Below are 23,514 nucleotides of genomic sequence, written 5' to 3'. Positions count from 1 at the left end.
ACCTAGACAAACCAAAACCCCATAGATGTACAAAACCCTAGACAAGTCAACACACATACCGCCCTCGTCACACCCTGACCTAACCAAAATAATAACGAAAACAAAGATAACTAAGGTCAGGGCGTGACAGGGAATGGGGATACATTTTCATGATGGGAAATTAATTCAGATATAAATGTGGGGAAACAGAAGAACTGCAAAAAACTGTTTGGTTTAAATTCCCCTGGTGCAACTGCATGGTACTTGCAACTATAATGAATCTGGACTATGATGAATTAAGCCATATCAATGCTGTTAAACAGGTTCATGTAAAATAATGAATTATGTTGGCTTACACTTATGGCACTTCCAAGGCAGTTTCCTGATGATTATTACGGTTGTGTCAATCATGTTATATACTTAGGCTATTGTAACAAGGCATATGCCAGCATTGTAGACCTACTGCCTCTGCCCAGAGGCGTACTAGGCTTTCTAGGCAACGGCCGTTAGAGCTCACTTTGCCACGTATTCTTACGCTACATTGGTGGCAGCGTTGGGATCAAGTCCAGCTCACATCTAGTTATGTGATCTATTAGTGGAAGCGTTCTGTTTTTCAACATTGTGTTGGGTGTAATTACATTGATATATCTAGTGAACAATTGATAAACCATTAGCGTCCTTTACTATATCAACGGCGCGATGACCTAATGATTCGAATTTTGGAGATCATTACAGACTAAATTACGTTCTTTTCATCATCGTTATGCAAAGAAGGTTGATTTCCACGACAATTTCGCTGTTTTAACAAGTTAAACATTGCTACGTTTTGGAAATGTCAAAGAAAAACGTGTGATCTGCTTGACAGTTTAAAGTTACCTACCTTACAGCTCACGAAGTCAGCAAATTTCCACTCCATTCATATGCAAATCCATTCGATTCATACACTGGCTTGTCTGGCTGTGATGTTGTTGTTTTTTAAACTGCCCTTTCCTCATCTACACTGAAATAATACAGGAATAATGTGGAACAAATAAATACCATCAAAGGAAACGTTACAACTTACAATAATGAACACATTGTGAAACAGCTATGAAAACCAACCTGGCAAGATTTAAGATTTTAATACAAACATTGATTGGTTTTGGTACAGTTGTGTCATTAATCTATTTTCACAGATTTCTTTTGGTACACTCACATGGCAATCATAGACTAAAATACTGAATTCTAGTGTGTGGAATTCTGCCTGTCACTTGTTCTCAAGTCCCCCAGTCTCAGAAGGGGGACTTGAAGAGGGAGACTGCAAAGTCCAGGCTTTGCTGCTCTCTTTGTTCTGAGTGTTTGCAGTACTAGTGTTTTTTTTAGTTCATCTGTGTATCTCACATATTATAAGATAGAGCAAGAAGACCTTCTTAACAGACAATGACAATAATGATGTGATGAAATGTTGGAGGGGGATTGGTAATGGAGAACATCAGGTGGATCCACGTCTGGGTGTTGGGCAGAACTCCCTAGGTCCTGGAGAACGGGAGCAGAGTTAAAGGGAACAGTGTAGGAGATAGAGATGTAAACAAGCAAACACACAGGTTACATTTTACCGTGAGAAAAGTTGATGGATTAGTGCGCATGGCAGTCTTGAGGGTCTGGTTGGTCCCATTCCCCAAACCTGGGGGAGGGGGTAGGAAAGCCATACCTATTGACAATGTAAAGATATTGAAATATGTCTGAAGTACCATGGAAAAACAAATTGTAAATAAATGAAAGAAGATAACCTATAACATCCATACCTTGTTCCAGCGTTCATGACCTCGGTCACTCAAGATGACCTCAGGAGAACCTTGGGTGTAGAAGATAGTCCACCATCGCCTTGGAGGTGGCCTCGCTAGTCTCGTCTGTGATGGGTATAATACAAAGCACACATCAATTTTTGGTTCCTAGCACCCTTTTTAATGGTTTACAGAACGGAATTTAGAGTTAAGCACGTACTCTTCCTTTACGGACCTTAGTGGGTATTGCCACTACCCACTTGTGATCGGTCGCAGGCAGACACCAGCTGTTGCCATTCCCGGATTTCGTGAAGGGTCCAATGAGGTCCACCCTGAACATTTAAGGTGTTAGAGAGAAGATGACTGTCACACCCTGACCATAGTTTGCTTTGTATGTTTCTATGTTTTGTTTGGTCAGGGTGTGATCTGAGTGGGCATTCTATGTTGTGTGTCTAGTTTGTCTGTTTCTGTGTTTGGCCTGATATGGTTCTCAATCAGAGTCTCCCGCCTGGGATTCGCTGGAGCAGTGCAAGGAAGGTTATAGGAGAATGGAGTTGGAGAGACGAGCACCGCGACGCGGATGGAAGCCCGAGAGTCAGCCCCAAAAATTTCTGGGAGGGGGCACACAGGGAGTATGGCGAAGCCAGGTAGGAGACCTGCGCCAACTTCCTGTGCTTACCGGTGGGCTAGAGAGACCGGGCAGGCACCGTGTTATGCTTTGGAGCGCATGGTGTCCCCAGTGCGGGTGCAGCCCGGTGCGGTACATTCCAGCTCCGTGTATCGGCCGGGCTAGAGTGGGCATCGAGCCATGTGCCATGAAGCTGGCTCTACGCATCTGGTCTCCAGTGCGTCTCCTTGGGTGGGCTTACATGGCACCTGCCTTGCGCCCGGTGTCCCCGGTTCGCCTGCATAGCCCAGTGCGGGCTATTCCACCTCGCCGCACTGGCAGGGCGACCGGGACCATTCAACCAGGTAAGGTTGGGCAGGCTCGGTGCTCATGAGCTCCAGTGCGCCTGCGCGGTCCGGTCTATCCGGTACCACCTCCACGCACCAGCCCTACGGTGGCAGTCCCCCGCACCAGGCTGTCTCTCCGTCTCATCCCTACAGCTCTTCCCGCCTGTCCAGTGCTGCCAGAGTCTCCCGCCTGTCCGGCGCTGCCGGAGTCTGAGGCGCCAGAGCTCCTCTGTCCCGAGCTTCCGCCCCTCTGTCCCGAGCTTCCGCCCCTCTGTCCCGAGCTTCTGCCCCTCTGTCCTGAGCTGCCCCTCTGCCCCGAGCTGCCCCTCTGTCCAGTGGGGTCATTTAGAAGGGTCGCTGTGGTTAGGAGGCCACGGAAGCGGATAATAAGTCGGACTAAGACTATGGTGAAGTGGGGGCCACGTCCAGCACCAGAGCCGCCACCGCCGACAGATGCCCACCCAGACCCTCCCCAATAGGTTCTGGTTTCGCGACCGGAGTCCGCACCTTGGGGGGACCATAGTTTGCTTTGTATGTTTCTATGTTTTGTTTGGTCAGGGTGTGATCTGAGTGGGCATTCTATGTTGTGTGTCTAGTTTGTCTGTTTCTGTGTTTGGCCTGATATGGTTCTCAATCAGAGGCAGGCGTTAGTCATTGTCTCTGATTGGGAACCATATTTAGGTAGCCTGTTTGGTGTTGGGTTTTGTGGGTGATTGTTCCTGCCTCTGTGTTTGCACCAGATAGGGCTGTTTTGGTTTTTCACATTTCTTGTTATGTTAGTCTATTCATGTATAGTTTCTTTATTAAAGAACCATGAATAATAACCACGCTGCTTTTTGGTCCGCCTCTCCTTCGACTCAAGAAAACCATTACAATGACTTTATTCTTACCCGTATGTATCTGTGTCATACAGTCTGCAGATTTTCGTATTTGTAAGGATACTGACACACACATTCTATAATATTAATAATATCTGCTGTGGTCAAATAAAGATACCATTACAAAACACCTTATTAGGGTAACATTTGAATTGGGACAGTCATCGATCATGTGCCATGGTGAAACAACTCTTTCAACTCCGGTGCCACAGTCTTCACCCTCTCAAACTAGACAGGGTACTGACTGACCTTTAAGCAAAAAGTGACAAATTTAAACATTGTGTGCTCTCTGATTTGACATGAATTGAAATCATAATCATTTCAGATATAATAGAGTGTGATTGATAACCAGAAGGTTATTTCAATTGCCCAGCTGTCCACCTCCTTGACAATTCCCCGTCAGAAAAAGCGTAGGTTGATTTTGGCATTCATGCGCTTCACTCCGAAATGTACAGCATGCATCTCTGTCAGCATGGCCTCCTTCTCCTCCTCAGTAAAAATCACCCTCCTGTGTCGCTGGCCCTCCTTCCCCCGTAGGGACAAGTGATTGCCTAACAAGTTGGAAGAGAAGTGTTGTTGAAATATTCAAGTCTAAGTGTATTTGCACTGCTGTCTTTTTCTCTGTTTCTCTCTCTCCATCTGTCTTCCAATCTCTTCCCATCTTTCGCTCCCTCACTCACTTTCATCCTTTCTCTCTCACTTTCTCACTTGTTCAATGAACCATAAACAATTAATGAACATGCACCTGTGGAACGGTCGTTAAGACACTAACAGCTTACAGACGGTAGGCAATTAAGGTCACAGTTGTGAAAACTTAGGACACTAAAGAGGCCTTTCTACTAAAACTCCAAAAGAAAGATGCCCAGGGTCCCTGCTCATCTGCGTGAATGTGCCTTGAGGACTGCAAATGTGCCCAGGGCAATAAATTCCAATGTCCGTACTGTGAGACGCCTAAGACAGAGCTACAGGGAGACAGGACGGACAGCTGATCGTCCTCTCAGTGGCAGACCACGTGTAACAACACCTTCACAGAATCGGTACATCCAAACATCACACCTGCGGGACAGGTACAGGATGGCACCAACTGCCCGAGTTACACCAGGAACGCACAATCCCTCCATCAGTGCTCAGACTGTCCGCAATAGGCTGAGAGAGGCTGGACTGAGGGCTTGTAGGCCTGTTGTAAGGCAGGTCCTCACCAGACATCACCGGCAACAACATCGCCTATGGGCACAAACCCACCGTCGCTGGACCAGACAGGACTAGAAAAAAGTGCTCTTCACTGACGAGTTGTGGTTTTGTCTCACCAGGGGTGATGGTCGGATTTGCGTTTCTGGTGCGGGATTGATTTGGAGGTGGAGGGTCTGTCATGGTCTGTGTGTCACAGCATCATCGGACCCACTGGTTGTTGTCATTGCAGACAATCTCAACGCTGTGCGTTACAGGGAAGACATCCTCCTCCCTCATGTGGTACCCTTCCTGCAGGCTCATCCTGACATGATCCTCCAGCATGACAATACCAACAGCCATACTGCTCGTTCTGTGCATGATTTCCTGCGATACAGGAATATCAGTGTTCTGCCATGGCCAGCAAAGAGCCCGGATCTCAATCCCATTGAGCACGTCTGGGACCTGTTGGATTAGAGGGTGAGAGCTAGGGCCATTCCCCCCAGAAATGTCCGGGAACATGCAGGTGCCTTGGTGGAAGAGTGGGGTAACATCTCACAGCAAGAACTGGCAAATCTGGTGCAGTTCCAGAGGAGGAGATGCACTGCAGTACTTTAATGCAGCTGGTGGCCACACTAGATACTGACTGTTGCTTTGGATTTTGACCCCCTCTTTGTTCAGATTATTCACATTATTCAATTTCTGTTAGTCACATGTCTTTGGAACATGTTCAATTTATGTCTCAGTTGTTGAATCTTGTTATGTTCATACAAATATTTACACATGTTAAGTTTGCTGAAAATAAACGCAGTTGACAGTGAGAGGACGTTTCTTTTTTTGCTGAGTTTATATCAGTAGAGGCTGCTGAGGGGAGGACGGCTCATAATAATGTCTGGAATGGAGTCAATTGAATGGTATCAACCATATCAAAACCACATGTTTGATTCCATTCCATTTACTCCATTCTAGATTATTATGAGCCATCTTCCCATCAGCAGCCTCCACTGAACTATATATATAGCTAGCAGTTTACTCGCTCGCCTCTGGATTCTCAGAAGGATCCTCGGTCTGCATCTTATGTTCACTCAAAAGGCGTGGATCTGGGCCTGTTCCAGTGAAATATCCTTCTCGTCAGATATCCTTCTCGTCGGACTCATTAAAGTCTGTGGTGAGCAATCGCTTTTCTGTTGTCCAGAAATTATTTTCGGTCGTAAGAGACGGTAGCAGCAACGTTATGTATACAATAAGTTAAAAAACGCTTAAAAAAACAACAAAAATAGCACAATTGGTTGGGAGAATGTAAAACGTCAGCCATGTTCTTCGTTGTCAGACAACAACTGTCAAAGCGGCTAGCCAGAGCTTTTCTGAGCGGTAGGCTGTGAATGCCCTCACCCGCTAGTACTTCATGCTGACGGTTAAGATTCTGACTCATCACCACACATTAGCACGCACACACACACACCTGGAAGAAGTAACCTTGTGGAATAGTAGTTGAACTGTTGTGATACTCTTAATGATTTGTGATCTTAATTGCGGATGCACACACAACACTTGGCTGAAGAGAAGGGCCTCTTTTTTTACAGCTGCCCTTGGATTTCTTATGGAAATTCACATATCTCTAAAGGCCTCAATGGGGGCCTCAGTCCTTTAAGCGCTCAATTCTATCTGGCAGGACAGGCAGTACAGTGGGGCAGAGCAGCAAGGGACCAGAAAGGATTGAGTCCAGTCCTACTGTGCGTCTGACCGAACTAGAAGGGCAGCTGATTACTACTGTCACTTTAGAGGACCATGGGGGCCAGTAGTGCCGGCTTCCGTGCACGTAAAAGGAGAAAGGGTCCACCCAGTGAAGGAGGTGCACGGAGATGCAGGGACAGTCCTGGAACACCCCATGGAATGCCACGGGTGTGGTGGCGGATCCCCTGACTTGCTCAGGGGCCCATCTTTGGACGCTGTGTATTGTGCCGGAGGCTGGCCACAGCTATGGTTGGCAGCTCACTGGCTGCTGCGGAGGGTGGTGACTTTTTCACCATGGCTCCTATTCTGGAGCAGGTGGGGACCCCTGGGCGAGCCTCATCGGGGATCGTTCCCTGACCTGGGAGGCATGCTGTCACCAGAAACGTTCCCCAGATGAGAGGGCCGGAGGGTCTTCCAGTGCAGGAGGTGGGTGGCCCCCCAGGACTGGAGAGAGCATGCCCCCCAGGTCAGGGAACTGTGGGTCCCCCAGGTCAGGGGGCTGAGGGACTAGCAGGACAGGAAACTCAGGGCCTGACAGGGCAGTGGACTTGGAACCTACTACTAACACTGAGGACTGCAAGCCAGGTATGGTGGAAGGCTGCAAACTTAGCTGAGTACAGAACATAGCCTAGACCAACTGAGGCCAGAGGCTGCAGAACTAGTGAGGCAGAATACCTATAGCCTAGCGAAGCAGTGGACTGAGGGTGGACTAGGGCTGGAGACAGCAAAACTAGAATAGCTAAAGGTTGGAAGTCTAGTGCTGATAACTTTGGGCCTGACAAGCAAAACTAATCTGGATCTGACAGGGAAACTGACTCTGTGTCTGGCAGGGAAACTGACTCTGGACCTTTATTTAAAAAATGTTTATTTCACCTTTATTTAACCAGGTAGGCTAGTTGAGAACAAGTTCTCATTTGCAACTGCGACCTGGCCAAGATAAAGCATAGCAGTGTGAACAGACAACACAGAGTTACACATGGAGTAAACAATTAACAAGTCAATAACACAGTAGGAAAAAAAAGGGGGAGTCTATATACATTGTGTGCAAAAGGCATGAGGAGGTAGGCGAATAATTACAATTTTGCAGATTAATAACACTGGAGTGATAAATGATCAGATGGTCATGTACAGGTAGAGATATTGGTGTGCAAAAGAGCAGAAAAGTAAATCAATAAAAACAGTATGGGGATGAGGTAGGTAAAAATGGGTGGGCTATTTACCGATAGACTATGTACAGCTGCAGCGATCGGTTAACTGCTCAGACAGCAGATGTTTGAAGTTGGTGAGGGAGATAAAAGTCTCCTAACAGGTATACTGATTCTGGACCTGACAGGGAAACTGACACTGGACCTGACAGCGAAATGGACTCTGGACCTGACAGGGAAACCTACTCTGGGCCTGCCTGGGAAAGTGAATCTGCGCCTGACATGGGCAACGACTGAGGGCTAGGAGAGCATTAGAGTTCTGGGCCTAATGGAGAAACTGATACCTTTGAGCCTTGTGGGGAAGGAGCCTGATGACCCACCTGGGCTATGGACTGAGGGCCGACTAATGCTGGAGACAGCAGACCTAATACAGCTGGAGACTGAGGACCCAGTGCTAGGGACTGAGGGCAGATGAAGGCTAAGGACTGAGAACCTATCGTAGATCATTTGTGGCCTAGCAGGGCATGAAGTTCTAAACCTGGCAGTCTAGGGAGCTGTGGACTGACTGACACAGCGAGCTTAGTGCAGCGAACTTGGGGCCTAGTAGGGCAGGAGGCTCTCATCTTTGTGGGATAGGAAACTGCCTACCAACTAAGGCAGTGAGCTGCAATCTGAGAAGGACAGGAGACTGCAGACCTACAGACAGGTCATCTAACTTAAAGCCTGGCAGGGCATGGGGCTCTAAACGTGTTGGGATAGGCAACTGTATACCTACGAAGGTAGGGGGCTGCAATCAAAACAGGGCAGGAGACTTCAGACCTGCAAACTGGCCAGCTAACTTAGGAACTATAATGGCAGGGGGCTCTAAGCCTGGTGGGCTACAACGCTGCGTACCAAATAAGGCAGGGGTCTGCGGACCGTGCAGGGCAGGATACAGCATACTGGACGACAAAGCGAATGTGGGGCATAGTTGTGTAGGATACCTAAGGCCTGACAGATGCTACTAGTGCAGGGGACTGTGGACTTAGAACAATAGAGGACTGTGGCCTTAATACTAACGCAGGGAACTCTGGAAGGTCTGGAGGTAGCGGGACCCTCGGGGCTGGAACTAACACAGTGCTGGCAGGCGGTCTGGAGAGACCCCAACTTCCTGGCTGGATTTGACATCTACAGTAGCTACAGGCTGGGGCTCCATCCTAGATGGATATCGGTCAGGAGAGCAGCTGGGCCGCCTCGGGGGGAAGTGATGCTCCGCCGCTCTGGTAGATACACCATAGGTTCCAGCCTGGGCGGCCTGGAGCGACCATGATCTGGTGAACAGCTCAGCCATACTCTGACCAGGGAGGCCTGGAGTGGTGTCTGTCAGGAGAGTAGCTGAGAGAATCGGCTCCCGTGACAGACCCCTTAGTTCCAGTGAATTGAAATCTTAACACTACAGCATACAATGTCATTCTAGATACTTCTGTGCTTCCAACTGAGAGGCAACAGTTTGGGGATGGCCCTTTCCTGTTTCAGCATGACAATGCCCCATTGCTCAAAGGAAGGTCCATACAGAAATGGCTTGTCGAGATCAGTGTGGGAGAACGTGACTGGCCTGCAAAGGCCTAATCAATCGCTCAACATCAGTGCCCGACCTCACTAGTGGCTGAATGGAAGCAAGTCCCTGCAGAAATGTTCCAACCATCTAGCAGTGGTTCCCAATCTTTTTATGGTCCCATACCCATTCAAACGTTCAACCTCCAGCTGCGTACCCTCTCTAGCACCAGGGTCAGCGCACTCTCAAATGTTTGTTTTTTTGCCATCATTGTAAGCCTGCCACACATAAGAATGAGTGTGAGTTTTTGTCACAACCCGGCTTGTGGGTAGTGACAAAGAGCTCTTATAGGACCAGGGCACAAATAATAATATAATAATCAATAATTTTGCTCTTTATTTAACCATCTTACATATAAAACCTTATTTGTTCATCAATAATGGTGAATAACTCACCACAGGTTAATGAGAAGGGTGTGCTTGAAAGGATGCACATAACTCTTCAATGTTGGGAGAGTATTGGAGAGAGTCTCAGTCTTAAATCATTTTCCACACACAGTCTGTGCCTGTATTTCATTTTCATGCTAGTGAGGGCCGAGAATTCACTCTCACATGGTTACAAAGGGAATCAGTGTCTTAACAGCGCGATTTGCCGAGGCAGGATACTCTGAGCGCAGCCCAATCCAGAAATCTGGCAGTGGCTTCTGATTAAATAACATTTTCACAGAACCGCTTGTTGCAATTTCGATGAGGCTCTCTTGTTCAGATATTGGTAAGTGGACTGGAGGCAGGGCATGAAAGGGATAACAAATCCAGTTGTTTGTGTCATCCGTTTCGGGAAAGTACCTGCGTAAATTGAGCACCCAACTCACTCACATTTGACATTGTCCGTAAGCTTGAGTTTATTTGCACACAAAAAAATCATACAATGATGGAAATACCTGTGTGTTGTCCTTGTTAATGCAGACAGAGAAGAGCTCCAACTTCTTAATCATAGCCTCAATTTTGTCTCGCACATTGAATATAGTTGCGGAGAGTCCCTGTAATCCTAGATTCAGGTCATTCAGGCGAGAAAACACATCACCCATATAGGCCAGTCGTGTGAGAAACTCATCATCATGCAAGCGGTCAGACAAGTGGAAATTATGGTCAGTAAAGAAAACTTTAAACTCGTCTCTCAATTCAAAAGGCCTGGTAACAGATGAAGTCTACATCACGCGGCGATGGCTCCCTCTGCTGGACATGCCAGGTCTCGACGGGCTTTGGGGCCAGGAATAATTGGGGCTGATTGTGGTTGGTGAGTAATCAAGCGGCTGATTGCTCACCAGCTGGACTAATGCCATAAAGTTTCCAGAAGGGCAGCACATAGGGTTGTGGACTGGGGAAGAGAGGTTATGTCTGTATAGTTGTGTGCAGTACAAGAGATAAAGGTGGGAGCTCAGTTTTCTTCCCCATAGGATACATCAAGACCCCGGAGTCCAGAAGACGGTATCACCAAGGGCTATTTTTTTTATAAACACCCTTGAAACTGAACTAATACAATTCTGTTCGTGTCTAATCTGTGTACACGTCTTGACCAAACCCCCTGATCTGCCACAACACACATGACTAAATTGCTTTTGGACAAAGCATTTGCTAAATGGCATATATTATACAAAATAAACATATCTGCCAGCTGAGGTTGTTCATCACACTTTGGTTAATACTGCTGTCCTTGATGGTGTAGATACTAATGAATAAAGCTGTTAACTGTCCAATAATCACAATTAGAATAAAGTAATTTTCTTTAGTAGGCTAAGTAAGCCCTAACTAAGACCTTCGGTAAACATTGCCTGCATAACTGCCTTTGGTGTAGGTAGTTTGATAAAATGTGGGCAAGGAAATTCATGTGAAGCAGTTTCAATCCAGGCTATTCATGGTGTATTTGTGAAGTAATGGTACAATTTATAGAGGCTTTGAACATCAGGCTGCCAGTCAAATTGCACCTTTAGCCGGATGCTGATTAAAGCTCCGCCTCCCTGTAAGCTGATTAAAGCTCCGCCTCCCTGTAAGCTGATTAAAGCTCTGACTCCCTGTAAGCTGATTAAAGCTCTGACTCCCTGTAAACTGATTAAAGCTCTGCCTCCCTGTAAGCTGATTAAAGCTCTGCCTCCCTGTAAACTGATTAAAGCTCTGCCTCCCTGTAAGCTGATTAAAGCTCTGCCTCCCTGTAAGCTGATTAAAGCTCTGCCTCCCTGTAAACTGATTAAAGCTCTGCCTCCCTGTAAATTAAAGCTGTAAACTGATTAAAGCTCTGCCTCCCTGTAAGCTGATTAAAGCTCTGCCTCCCTGTATGCTGATTAAAGCTCTCCTGTAAGCTGATTAAAGCTCTGCCTCCCTGTAAGCTGATTAAAGCTCTGACTCCCTGTAAGCTGATTAAAGCTCTGCCTCCCTGTAAACTGATTAAAGCTCTGACTCCCTGTAAGCTGATTAAAGCTCTGCCTCCCTGTAAGCTGATTAAAGCTCTGCCTCCCTGTAAACTGATTAAAGCTCTGACTACCTGTAAACTGATAAAGCTCTGACTCCCTGTAAGCTGATTAAAGCTCTGCCTCCCTGTAAACTGATTAAAGCTCTGACTCCCTGTAAACTGATAAAGCTCTGACTCCCTGTAAGCCGACAGAAGTTTAATTACCAAACCAATCAGACTCACTTGGTCCCTTTCAAAAGAAGGCATCCTACATATCTATAAATATATATTATGTTACATAGCCAGGGGAAGTAGGGGTGCTGAGGGTTGACACACCTACTCATTCAAGGGTTTTTCTTTATTTTTACTATTTTCTACATTGTAGAATAACAATGAAGACAAAACTATGAAATAACACATGGACTCATGTAACCTAAAGTGTTAAACAAAGTAAATATTTCAACGTATCCACCCTTTGCCTTGATGACAGATTTTAACACCCTTGCGTTCTCTCAACCAGCTTCACCTGGAATGCTTTTCCAACAGTCTTGAAGGAGTTCCCACATATGCTGAGTAATTCATTGTTGGCTGCTTTTCCTTCACTCTGCAGTCCAACTCATCCTGAACCGTCTCAATTGGGTTGTGGTTGGGTGATTATGGAGGCCAGGTCATCTGATGCAGGTCTCCATCATTCTCCTTCTTGGTCAAATAGCACTTACACATCCTGAAGGTGTGTTGGGTCATTGTCCTGTTGAAAAACAAATGATAGTCCCACTAAGCCCAAACCAGATGGGATCGCGTATCGCTGCAGAACGCTGTGATAGCCATGCCGGTTAAGTGCGCCTTGAATTCTAAATAAGTCACAGACAGCATCACCATCAAAGCACCATCACACCTCCTCCATGCTTCACTCTGGAAACCACACGTGCGGAGATCATCCATTCACCTACTCTGCGTCGCACAAAGATACGGCGGTTGGAACCAAAAACTGCAAATTTGGACTCATCAGACCAAAGGACAGATTTCCACCGGTCTAATGTCCATTGCTCGTGTTTCTTGTCCCAAGAAAGTCTCTTCTTATTATTGTTGTCCTTTAGTAGTGGTTTCTTTGCAGCAATTCGGCCATGAAGGCCTGATTCACTCTGTCTCCTCTGAAAAGTTGATGTTGAGATGTGTCTGTTGAACTCTGTCAAACATTTATTTGGGCTGCAATGTGAGGTGTAGTTAACTCTAATAAACGTACCCTCTGCAGCAGAGGTAATTCTGGGTCTTCCCTTCCTGGGAGGGTCCTCATGAGTGATAGTTTCATCATAGCGCTTGATGATTTTTGTGACCGCACTTGAAGAAACTTTCAGTACATTTTCAGTATTGACTGACTTTCATGTCTTAAAGTAATGGACTGTCGTTTCTCTTTGCTTATTTGAGCTGGTCTTCACATAATATGGATTTGTTAATTTACCAAATAGGGCTATCTTCTATATACCACCAACTACCTTGTCACAACACAACTGATTGGCTCAAAAACATTAAGAAGGAAAGAAATTCCACAAATTTTAACAAGGCACACCTGTTAATTTTAATGCATTTCAGGTGACAACCTCATGAAGCTGGTTGAGAGAATGCAAAGATTGTGCAAAGCTGTCATCAAGGCAAAGGTTGGTTATTTGAAGAATCTCAAATATAAAATATATTTTGATTTGTTTGACACTTTTTTAATACATGATTTCATATGTCAGTATAGAAAATAGTTTAAAAAATAAAGAAAAACCTTTGAATGAGTAGATGTGTCCAAACTTTTGACTGGTAATGTATATATTTTATATTACTATATTACTCCTGTAAGTCCCCAAAAGTCCCCATACTCCTGTAAGGAGTAATATGGTAGTAAAGTGCACCCCGGTAGGTGCAGGTTACTCATTTGAACACTAGATGGCAGGTGAAGTCAATAATCAACCAGTCCCCAAAAGTCCCCATTGTTTTTCTATGTAGTAAATTCAAACAAAGAGCTCATTAAAAAGTTATTTATGAAACAGTTTGCACTCAAAAACACTATTATTCTGCATTGTTTTTGAAAATTTGGTCACCCTCGATGCTGGGCCTCTTAAATGGACTTTAATCAAATGTATGCTAGCAATTACTAGCATTATGCTTGGAAGTGTCTCAATGAAACAGCTAAGTAGTGTAAGAACACGTTTCCGTGAGCTCTCGTGATGTCCGATGTTTAAGGACCACTTACATGCATTTCCCTCGCAGGCAGACAGTGAAGGCAGAACAGCTTCTTTTTTTTAATCAAACAGGTATAGCTAATACAAAAACATCCTAAGTAACAAGGCTGCAGCTGTCAAGAGCATCTGTGTTTCTGCAAATCTCAAACACACATTTTACATTGACATTTTAGTTGTTTAGCAGGCGCTCTTATTCAGAGCGACTTACAGTCATAGGGGGGGGGGGCACACCATTTGTTTTGTTGGACTCCGTGATTGGATTTGAGTCATATGGGGACTGTATTGTGACTGTTATTCTTTGCAAGTCGTTAAACTCTTCTAATAAATCTTATGTAATTTAGAAAAGCTGCTTGGATGAGATCATTTTTGGGGCTTTAGGGGATCAGTTAGCATGCAAGGAGTAAGCTGTTGAATTTTTTTATATTTTTTTTATCAAGCACTTGTTTTCCAATAGGTCATATGGTTTTCCTGTGAACAGATTATTATTGCAGATTAGTGCAGTAACGTACAGTGCCTTCGTAAAGTATTCAGACCCCTTGACTTTCTCCACATTTTGTACGTTATAGCCTTATTCTAAAATGGATTACATTTAAAAAATATACATTTAAAAAAGCTCAGCAAATCTACACACAATACCGCGTAATGACAAAGCAAAAACAGGTTTTTAGATTGTTTTTCTAATTGATTAAAAATGAAAAGCTGAAATAACTTAACTATTCAGACCGTTTGCTATGAGACTCGAAATTGAGCTCAGGTGCATCCGGTATCCATTTATCATCCTCGAGATTTCTACAACTTGAATGGAGTCCACCTGTGGTGCATTCTATTGATTGGACATGATTTGGAAAGGCACATACCTGTCTATATAAATTCCCACAGTTGACAGTGCATGTCAGAGCAAAAACCAAGCCATGAGGTTGAAAGAATTGTTTGTAGAGCTCCCAGACAGGATTGTGTCAAGGCCCAGATCTGGGGAAAGGTACAAAAAATGGCTCCAGCATTGAAGTGGCCGCCATCATTCTTAAATGGAAGAAGTTTGGAACTACCAAGACTCTTCCTAGAGCTGGCCGCCCGACCAAACTGAGCAGTCGGGGAAGAAGGGCCTTGATCAGGGAGGTGATGAAACCAAGGTTGAACTCTTTGGCCTGAATGCCAAGCATCACCTATGGAAACCTGACACCACCCCTACGATGAAGCATGGTGGTGGGCAGCATCATGCTGCGGGATGCTTTTCAGCCGCAGGGACTGGGAGAGAGGTACAGAGACATCCTTGATGAAAACCTGCTCCAGAGCGCTCAGCATCTCAGAATGCGGCGAAGGTTCACCTTCCAACAGGACAACGACCATAAGCACACAGCCAAGACAATACGGGAGTTGCTTCAGGACAAGTCTGAATGTCCTTGAGTGGCCCAGCCATAGCTCGGACTTGAACCCGATCGAACATCTCTGGAGAGACCTGAAAATAGCTGTGCAGCGATGTTCCCCATCCAACCTGACAGAGCTTGAGAGGATCTGCAGAGAAAAATGGGAGAATCTCCCCAAATACAGGTGTGCCAAGCTTCTAGCGTCATACCCAAGAAGACAAGGCTGTAATCGCTGCCAAAGGGTCTACAACAAAGTACTGAGTAAAGGGTCTGAATACTTATTTAAATGTAACATTTCAGTTTTTTTATTTATTTTTTATAAATTAGCAAACATTTCTGAAAACCTGTTTTTGCTTTGTCATTATGGTGTATTGTCTGTAGATTGGTGAGGGGGAAAAAAATATTTAATACATTTTAGAATAAGGTAATAAGGTAACAAAATGTGGAAAAAGTCAAAGGATCTGAATACTTTCCGAAGGGACTGTATAGTGTAAAGTGAGCTAGCCTTAAGGCCTGGATAACCTTCTTTGAGGTTGGTTCAAATGTATCTTGGATCACGAGATACTTTACCTTCCTTGGCCCATCAGGGGGACATGTCTCAGATCATTTTCTTAGACAAGTGCATTGGTTATTTTGGAGATCCAGAACAGTAATCCCAGTATCCCAGTATGTGCATCTCCACCCTTCAACTCACTGGACAACTGAAGGTGAAGAAGAAGAGCTACAGTGCCAAATATGAAAAATAATAACTGGACCAAATATGAAAGGAAATGAAACACAGGAAAGGTGCTCCTTTCTCCAGTCTCAACAACCATTCCAAGGGACCTGAATGTTTCTTGGCTTACTTGCAATTCATTTCGTCCTGCATGTGCATGTGTATCAATAGGAGGCTTTTCACATTTCGTTTTTCTTGGAGAGACTCCCAAAATTAGAATAAATGTGTTTCTAATTCTACCACAAGTCCCCCTAATCAGCTTAACGTCAGAGAGACCTTCGTGTTCACACAGCTGGCAAGGCAAGCACCAAACCGCCTTCTTTCCCTGCCTGTCTCCCTTTGTACAGCAGCCCCATGGACCAGTAATCTCATACAGTAGCACTTGTTTCTGTATCCACCCACAGCTCCTTGTCGTGGCCCGTTGCCTACCCCAACTCATGTCATGAGCAGCTACGCACGCCGCCTTCTGAATTAGGATGACCTGGGCATGTGACATATTTGGTGACCGGTTCGTTTCTATCGGTGCAATGGAACTCTTCTAATGATCAGCTGGCACGCAAACGGGTTGTTAGCCAGCCAGACGAATTAGCAGGTTGCATGCGAAGGACTTGGGTTCAAGCCAAATCTCAGAATGGTTGGGTCATTTTCTCTCTCTCTCTCTCTCTCTCTCTCTGGCTGTTTGTGATGGAGGCGAAAGCGCAGATAATCTCATTAGTAAAAACCTAACTTTTGTATGAGCTTTAGTCTAAACTCTGACTGAAAATTTACCCAGTGGCTTAAATTGACACAGAGGCCCTTTGCAAAATTGGATCAGTGGGGATAAAAAAAAATCCTCATTAAAATGATTCTACTTTTAGGACTTCCGTTAATATTGCACCTGTTATATCATCAATGGCCATCAGTTGTGACATATTTACCGTTTAAGAAAATGGCGTGTGCGTGCTTACTAACACAAGAAATGGACCTACCTTGTCTTGGTATAACTCTGTTCTGGAAATCCCATTTAGGGGATTTATTAAGGGGGCAATCCCAGGAAATCCTGAGGTTCCAATTCCAGGTAATTCTCTCCCAGAGTTGGTATAACAAGAGGCTTACCTCAGCTCACGCTACGTTGATATGGCACAATGTGTTTAAAATGATTCTTACACAACACTGAATCACCAGTACCAGAATCACATATACGAATAAGAGAAAGATCACTTCATAACACATTTGATTCGCAGTGCTGCCCTTCCCAATCGACCTGCTGGATCTTCCCATCCCAGTATTGTGGGATTGAGCAGCTTTTAGGGCCTAATTGTATTTGACATTCATAAGTATGGAATGTTCCGGTTAAGTGCTGAGACAAATCTGTGTGGTCTGGGGAGCATTGGGGTGCTGGGGGTGAAAACGGCCCATAATCCTCTTATTCTGATCTAATTGTTAGGGGCATGGATATTTGATGACTGGAGTTATTATTTTGTTAATGCCTAGGGATTTCTGTGTTTGTTAGTTTGGCTAATACTTTCAGCCAGTATACTGAGAGTTTCCATTTCAATGCAGCAGAGGGTGCTGGCTGCTAACGAGTTACAAGATCTGTTCAGCACATAGATAGATAGATAGATAGATAGATAGATAGATAGATAGATAGATAGATAGATAGATAGATAGATAGATAGATAGATAGATAGATAGATAGATAGATAGATAGATAGATAGATAGATAGATAGATAGATAGATAGATAGATAGATAGATAGATAGATAGATAGATAGATAGATAGATAGATAGATAGATAGATAGATAGATAGATAGATAGATAGATAGATACGAGGACTCATCTTTGTGTCTTGTGCCATTATAGTGTCTGTGACAGCGTGGGCAGCGCCACAATCTCCATTTTGAAGTAGTCAATTTGGTCTTCACGATTTACGTACATGTATGTAAATATATGTCAATTGGAAAGCATTTTGTCTGCAATGTCTTTTTCGAGTATGTATCGGACCCCAGTAAGACTAGCTGTTGCTCATGGAGATCCTAATAAATAAATTGAATCCCTCCTGATGACCTGGTTGAACATAACTTCAACAGGGTCACCAAGATTGATCAGCCAAGAAGACCCACCCAGTTGACTATGTTAAAAGGGTGGGACTTCCAACTTCAATGGCGCTGCCCATGTTCATATAGTATTTTGGCCACTAGAGGCCTTTATCATTCTCTTAAGTGTCCATTATGAGATAAGTGGTGATATGTATTTCACATCACTTCAACATTCACATTTTGATTTGTTTACATCCACCACAGAACTCTGACCCTTATTTTACATTTTGAGTTCTTTAGCAGACGTTCTCATCCAGAGCGACTTACAGTTCGTGCATTCATCTTAGTTTAAGAGGCAACCGCATATCACAGTCGTAGTAAGTACATTTTTTTCCTCAATACAGAAGTTATCAGCAAAGTCAGTGCCATTTTTTTTTGTTGTAGATTTTTTTATTCAAAATTCAAATTTGATGTGTACACGTGTCAATACTGTTGTTTGTACACATTTGTTCCTACACGGTGTTATTGCACCTCAGCTAAACAATAGTATTTTAATATTTCCTGAGTATCTTGTCGTGGGTTTTTATGCATTATTAAAACTATGCAAATAGGTGTCAATAATGTTTTTGAACATTGGATTTGAAATCCAGCGTTTTCGAATAACACCGTGCATGAACAACAGTGAATCCATCTACTCTAACTACCACAGACGAAGAAGCAGAGGTCCTACTTTGTTGATCTGTACTTACTATTACTATTACTAAATCCTTACTATTTACTTCCTGTGGTCGTATTGTGTGAGATACATTCCCGCATCACTGCCATTTGTAAACCTGTTTCCATAATGACATCGTCATGAGTCGTCAAGTTGAGCTATATACTCAAAGAGAACATATAAACTGAGGCCTTTCTATGACTCCTTCTTTGGAGAGTGAGCTGAACTGTGGATGACATTCAGGAGGTCATGACCTTAGATTGGAGGAGGTCAAAAATGCACATCAGTGAGGTATTCGCAAGATCATTAAACTTGACACTAGTGATCTACTATCCTTGGATGAGGTCATGTTCCTCAACAACAACACCAAAAATGATTGGATCTGGGAAACTATGTTCCATCTTGACAGAAAACCTTTTGACTTTTGATATTTTGGAAAGATAGTTGATCTGTTTTATTGATGTCAGGGGTAAGATGTTGATAAAAGAGTCACGTCGCTGCTAAAAATACATTTACAGATACAATGTTTTGAGACAAATCAGCCTAACGTGTTTTTTTATACACACAGCATGGCTTACATCTCACCCGATCAGATTTGTTGTGCTTTTTGAATGAAAGAGTCCTCTGGACAGTCAGATAACCCACCAGGATAGAACATATTCTGGATGTCCATTGAGGGAACAGTTGTTCTACTTGGCAGATGAACAACACACAGCACAGTTTCAAACCTATGCTGATGAATTCTGCAAATATAAATCCTATACCCATAACTTGTTGAATTGGTGTAGGTGTCTCCTTCTGACTACCACTCATACAGATCAATCTAAGCCAGTGTCAGGAAGTTTATCCTATTTAACGTTCAAACAGACAGTTTCTGAGGTCTGAGCAGTAGAGTGTCGTGGATCCTAGCTCAGGGCATACTGGAAGTCTGACACAGATTTACCCCCATGTGGACTGGCCTTATGAGGAGGACATGCATCTCTCCTAGCTGTGATTGACAATCCACATGGAAAAGGCTCCAACAGAGGCTGGTGTGCCGATAAGTGCTGTCTGACACGTCAGAATACATCCCATACGGTGTCATATGGGAACGAGGGAAGATGTTGAAGAAGGTAGCGTGTTGTGTTTGGGTGGAAGGCAGCACAATGCTTCTCTCCGGAAGAGGTCAAAGTCCACTGTGAGGTCGTCATCATTTCCTGCAACTTGCTCTCACACACACATACTGCACGTACTGTACTGCACACACACTCATTCTGTTGTTTGATGATATTTTTTCTGAAATGTTGTTCCATATCTTCGATACTATGGCAGATCTACATGGTTTCCCCTACCACCTGGCCATAACTGTCCGGTGCTGAAACCAAAGTGTACAAAGTTCACTCCAAACAAAACGTAAAGTCAATAGCTGGCTGCTCCATTCAAGGGTTTAGACCAGAGGAGCCTGTTGGAAATGTCCTGCAGATGTGCTCCCTTGACAGCTCCAGTGACAACTTATTAAATAAAGTGTCTGGGTCACCCAATAGAGCCCCCGGGTAACCGAGGGTTCAAGAGGAGGAGAGGGAGCGAGGCAAACAGAGAGCGGGGTCTTACCTTAAAAGGCAGAATCCGAGGGCGGCTGGCCCATAACGGTAGGAATGTAGATCGTTGACCTGTGAACGCTGCTCCGTTTGAAAATGCGTGTGCGTGTGTGTGTGCGTGTGTGTGTGTCGCAATAGGTTCAACTTAGGGTGCACTATTGGTTAATACAGGAAGAATATGTAATGAAGTAGATAAAAGCGATAGTGCTCAAGGTATATTCTTAGAGTTAGTCACTGGGCAGAATGTCCAGTTCTGTTTCATGCATTTGTAGTACTTTTCAAATACGGTTGTTTTCCACTGAACAAACTCAAAGTAGATCTATATTGTAGGCCTACTGTACTTCTGACGGCAGCCATGCATGCTCATTGAGTACAGGAAGTACACTAAGTGCAATGCCCCACTTTCGGGATTCAGAAAGGTGACACTGTGGACTACAGTAGTGCCATGAGACTGACAGAAGTGTTGTACAGTTGTATGACTGGGACAGAGAGTGGGAGGGGGGAGAGGTAAAGAGGGCAAGTGATGTCACCCCGGCTGAATTTCCCACATATCTATAAGGGGAAATGTCCTCCCAGTCTACAACCCTTCCCCCGTGACATTGACAGGAATTTTCAGTGTGGTTTTGAGAAAACACTGCAAAGAGCAAACATAAATATCACGTGTAAATTCCACGTATGTGTGAATATAGACAGTTGAGTGGGGCTCTCTATTGGAGAGACTCTAAATGGGCACTGATTGCCGTGGAGATGATCGGGGCGGTTCAAAATACAGCCGAACATAGCAGAGAAGACGCAACTGAAATAAATATTCTTTGTTCTCGTCCTCTCCTCCTTACACTGCCTTTTGAGGACCGCTCAGCGTCTAATGAAGCGTCTCAATAAGAGTACAGATATAGGATCAGGTCCCCCCTCTTATTCATTTTGATTTTTAAAGGGAAACCTTGGGATGTTGGCAGTAAAGCTCTTTATTTAGTCAGATGAACTCGTGAATACCATTTTTATGTCTCTGCGTGCAGTTTGAAGGGAGCTGCTAACTAGCGTTAGCGCAATGACTGGTCATTACACTAACGCTAGTTAAAATCCCGAAGTATCCATTTAAAGGCATAACTAATCCACGGTCAGAGCTCATGCTGTGAGACGCTTCATGAATACGAGCCCAGACATAGTCACGTGCATCACAGGAGGTTGGTGGCACCTTAATCGGGGAGGGCTTGGGGCTTGGGGTAATGGATGGAGTGGAATCAGTGGAAGGGTATCAAATACACCAAACACATGGTTTCCAGGCGTTTGATGCCATTCCATTGGCTCCGCTCTGGCCATTATTATGAGCCGTCCTCCCCTCAGCAGCCTCCACTCAAGTGCATACATTTCACATCGCAAGATTCTGTCACAGTTGCGCGCACTCTGTCAGGATGTGAGGTGACTGAATAATTCATGGTGTTTCCTGTGTGAGGGATGCCATAAATGAAAGAGATTGACTGGCAAGCGCCGCAAGCTTTTGGGCTTTTCACGGAGGCTTTTCTGTATCAATCACTAAGCTGACAGTACAGTAAGTACTATGTCTGTCTGTCTGTCTCTGACTGCAGGCTGAACTCTGGGGGATAGCAACATGTATCTGAAGCCAATTAAGTACAAGTCAGTCCTCTTTTAAGGTACATTAACCTCATCGGGCCTGTGTTTTTGTCCAGCCCTTATATTTAGCATCACAATTAAGTATTTGATCATTTTATTTTCAGGGCAACTAGGGTTACAATAAAACAGCTGCATTCACGAGTTTTAGTGGCAAAATGTCATTAAAAAAAAGGTCCTCAAAGCAAAAACCTCATAATTTTTTTTATTTATACGAATACTGGAAATACAGAAATGGTTTGTTTAGTGGGAAATGAATATCCAACTAGTCAGTGACAACTGTGTGGCGTTTGGAATTTGTGACAGCACCTATGTTAGCATATAACAGTATTATATAACAGTATTATATATATGTCCTGGGATTTCCTATAATCTTCAATGTCGAAGAACTCCTTACCTTTGAATTACTCTTGTGTTGCTTGTGAGCACCATAGAGCAAAACATTCGGACTCTACAGACGTAGAGCCCTTGTCTCATAAAAAGTCCTTGAGAAAGACAAATCCAAATTGTAAGACCCAGAAGTCTTTAGCTGAAACACACAATGTTGAAAAGGGGTTAGAGGTCCAAAATGAACCGACAATACGGTGGGACACAAGGTGTATTACTTTACAGTGAGAAAAGTATTTTTTGTTGTTTTAGCTCTGTACTCCAGCACTATGAATATAATGACTATGAGGTTAAAGTGCAGACTGTTAGCAGTCAGCTTTAATTTGAGGGTATTTTCATCCATATCGGGTGAACTGTTTAGAAATCACAGCACTTTTTGTACATGGTTCCCCCATTTTAGGGGACCAAAAGTATTGGGACAAATTCATATTGTATATGTGTATTAAAGTAATCAAAAGTTTACTATTTGGTCCCATATTCCTGGCACGCAATGATTACATCAAGCTTGTGACTCTACAAACTTGTCGGATGCATTTGTTGTTTGTTTTGGTTGTGTTTCAAATAATTTTGTGCCCATTCGAAACGAATGGTAAATAATGTATCGTGTCATTTTGGAGTCACTTTTATTGTAAATAAGAATAGAATATGTTTATAAAGACGCCTACATTAATATGTGGATGGAACCATGATTACAGATAATCCTGAATGAATTGTGAATAATGATGAGTGAGAAAGTTAGAGGCATATATATAAATATCAAAATGATGACAATCTCACAGTGAACTTTGACCTCTCTCTGATCTGTATGAGTGGTAGTCAGAAGGAGACACCTACACCAATTCAACAAGTTATGGGTATAGGATTTATATTTGCAGAATTCATCAGCATAGGTTTGAAACTGTGCTGTGTGTTGTTCATCTGCCAAGTAGAACAACTGTTCCCTCAATGGACATCCAGAATATGTTCTATCCTGGTGGGTTATCTGACTGTCCAGAGGATTCTTTCATTCAAAAAGCACAACAAATCTCATCGTGTGAGATGTAAGCCATGCTGTGTGTATAAAAAAGGCTGATTTGTCTCAAAACGGTATATGAATGGTAAAAAATGTATTGTAAAATTTTGGAGTCAATTTTATTGTAAATAAGAATAGAATATGTTTCTAACACTACAGATGTTTTTGTTAAAAGTGACTCATTATTTACATTATTTATCATTATTTTCTATTGGGCACAACTTAATCTGAAACACAGCCAAAACGAACAGAAAATGCATGCAACAAATGTG

At 43.8% G+C, this 23,514-nt stretch overlaps 1 long non-coding RNA gene across 1 annotated transcript; it reads right to left on the bottom strand.

Annotated features, from left to right (window-relative positions):
• Window positions 1-129: 129 nt before the first annotated feature.
• On the bottom strand, window positions 130-2,061 carry LOC112253402. Its single transcript, XR_002954003.1, has 3 exons — window positions 1,764-2,061; window positions 1,575-1,669; window positions 130-1,494 (listed from the first exon to the last, which is right to left on the bottom strand). It is a non-coding gene; the product is annotated as an uncharacterized LOC112253402 (long non-coding RNA).
• Window positions 2,062-23,514: the final 21,453 nt, after the last annotated feature.

The sequence above is a fragment of the Oncorhynchus tshawytscha genome, linkage group LG06 (genome assembly GCF_018296145.1).
Source record: "Oncorhynchus tshawytscha isolate Ot180627B linkage group LG06, Otsh_v2.0, whole genome shotgun sequence".
In the NCBI taxonomy this organism is placed as follows: domain Eukaryota; kingdom Metazoa; phylum Chordata; class Actinopteri; order Salmoniformes; family Salmonidae; genus Oncorhynchus; species Oncorhynchus tshawytscha.
The sequence above is the reverse complement of the archived record's forward strand: the minus strand, read 5'-3'. Positions and strand labels throughout refer to the sequence as shown.